General features: G+C 42.4%; 1 protein-coding gene across 1 annotated transcript in view; it reads left to right on the top strand.

Moving 5' to 3' along the window:
- The window catches only part of ANO1 (anoctamin 1, calcium activated chloride channel), a 45,758-nt gene that overhangs the window by 12,793 nt on the left and 30,581 nt on the right, over window positions 1-2,384 (top strand).

Here is a 2,384-nt window from a genome sequence, read left to right on the forward strand (position 1 = left end):
TCAGCAGGACTGGATGGTGATAGAAACCACTGGACAACACGTGTTCTGCACTGGTTTGGTTTTACACTCACTGAAGTGGATGAGGTTGTTACCCTGAATTTCAATATCTGCAGTGAAAGTCTGTGGCTTGGCCCATTCATTCTAGGTAGGAACCTCACATTTGCATCATGGGATGGTTTTTTAGGTTTGACTGGTGACTGCCTAAAACACTGTCCTAAGAGAAATTGGGATTAAGCCAGGGGAACAGCCAAGGACCAAGGCATGCACTGAAAGCTGGCCCATCTCTCAGTCCTCAAAACAGTTGCTGCAAGTCAGTGGGTGCTAGGTCTGTACTGCCACAGCCAGTAGTTGTAGGATTTCAGCCCTAGGGCTGGTGCTCCAAGAACTACATTCATAATACAGGGAAACATGAACTGGAAATCAGATCACCTTAAAGATCTGTTGGCAGCTTTTCCCGTTCAGCTGTTATATACTTTATTTTATAAATATCATGATACATACTTGACCACGGGACCTAAGTTAACAAATAGTTAATGGTAAACTAAATTATGGGAGAAATGGGAGAAATGGAACACGGGAGAACATATTTGATAGCTGTTGGAATCTAGCATTTATTTGCCTACAAGCACTGAAATAAAACAATGGGAACTTGAATTACAGGTAGTTCTGTTCAATATTGACCCATCAGCTGCTTAGAAATACATCAAATAAGAGAAGAACAATAATGCCAGAAATTATTTCCATGCTTTGGCTTTTCTGTTGAAGTAACAACATACAATGTACAATTGTTGAGTCCTTATATACACTAAATTTTGGTGTTCAGCCAGTATTAACAGAAGGACTGTTCCCTGTAGCATGGGAAATCCAAATGAATCTGTGACTTTCGGGACCCTTTTTTGAGTCTGGTGCTGGATCATTTTCATTGGAAATTATGTATTTGCACTCTGGAAAGGGGAAGGTCGTACAGCTCAGATTGAATTCTTGCCTTGGACTTGGTTACTCATTTGATTTATTTTTTTTTCCTTTTTTTTTTTTGGTGCAGAAATGGGAAACACATTCAAGATTAGTTGAATAGGGCAGAGCCTAGTGAAGTGTTAGGATTCCTGGATCATTCTTCTACCTGAGCCTGCCAAGGTCACACAGTGTAGCTAATAAAAATGTCCTTAGGCCAACCTGTCCATGGGTATACGAAGCATAACTCAATCAGGTCCTTTGTATTCCAGCCCTGGAATGCTGGGTTGCAACCCAGCAAAAGTTGCAAACAGATTTGAGCAAACACAGATAACGCTGCGACGTTTCTGCTCAGCAGGATAAAGGGCTGCCCAGGGAACACTGCACTCTTTGTTATTTATTTTGCAAGTTTGTAAAAATGGGAATCTGCCTTCATTGTTGGATGCTAGTATGTAGAAGGGTGCTATGTAGCTCTTCAGTTGGTCCCACAGCCCTGGAAAAATAGTTTATCTGCTCAGTAGGTGTTTCTGCCGGAAACTACAGGTTTCTACGTGGAAACATTTGCAGGCAATTCCTAGTGCTGTATAATCATAACTGGGGCTTTGAAAATTAATGACACTGCAGGGTACTGTGCACTCCTGGAGCAGTTCCCCCAGCAGGTGATTAGTATCTCAAAAATGTTAATGAGGTGAAAAAAAATGAATAAATCTCATTTCAAGAAAAATGTCTCAGTGAAGCTCCAGCTCTTTTTCCTGGTTCATTGTCACTGTTCCTTCAAATCTGGTCCCACACGCTCCTCTGAGCAATGAACTGACGGGCAACGTGGAGCACACTGTAGCACATAATTTTTCTTTTCTTAATCATTCTAAATTCTCCACAATGCCAGTGGCCAGATGATTATTTTTATTGGCATTCATCAGCTTAGCCTTGCACAGAACAGGCACTTGACTTAGCCCTGATTCAGCACCCAAGGCAGGTTTGTTGAATCCCCAAATGTGTCTTCAGGGCTAACACGACGTGGGTACTGCTCCATAATTGGAAGTAGCTATATTAATGCCAGCAGCTGCAGCCAGAACGTTAGAGAAATGATGTGCTACAGCCCTCAAAGGTCCAGGTCCTGCCCAGTCACTTTTGGGAATGGTACAATGAGTTGCAATATCCAACAGCCCCTCGTGGTTGTGCTCCTCCAACCTCACACCTTAACTCCTCCCAACCCCACCCATACTCTGGCCCCGAGTTAAGGAGTGATTCCAAAGCTGGGGAGGAGAAACTCCTCAAAGTCCCTTGTGCCACATACATTTTATAGATGAAGCATTATGTCATGTCACTAATAAACGGATGTGTAAACAGGGAAAGGAGAGGGAAGAAAGAAGGAAACTACCCTTTTAAATAAAAGACGAAAATGTGGTAAATATGGTAAGTATGACGCCAAG

Source organism: Chaetura pelagica, unplaced genomic scaffold (assembly GCF_000747805.2).
Source record: "Chaetura pelagica isolate M959 unplaced genomic scaffold, ChaPel_1.0 scaffold401, whole genome shotgun sequence".
Classification (NCBI taxonomy): domain Eukaryota; kingdom Metazoa; phylum Chordata; class Aves; order Apodiformes; family Apodidae; genus Chaetura; species Chaetura pelagica.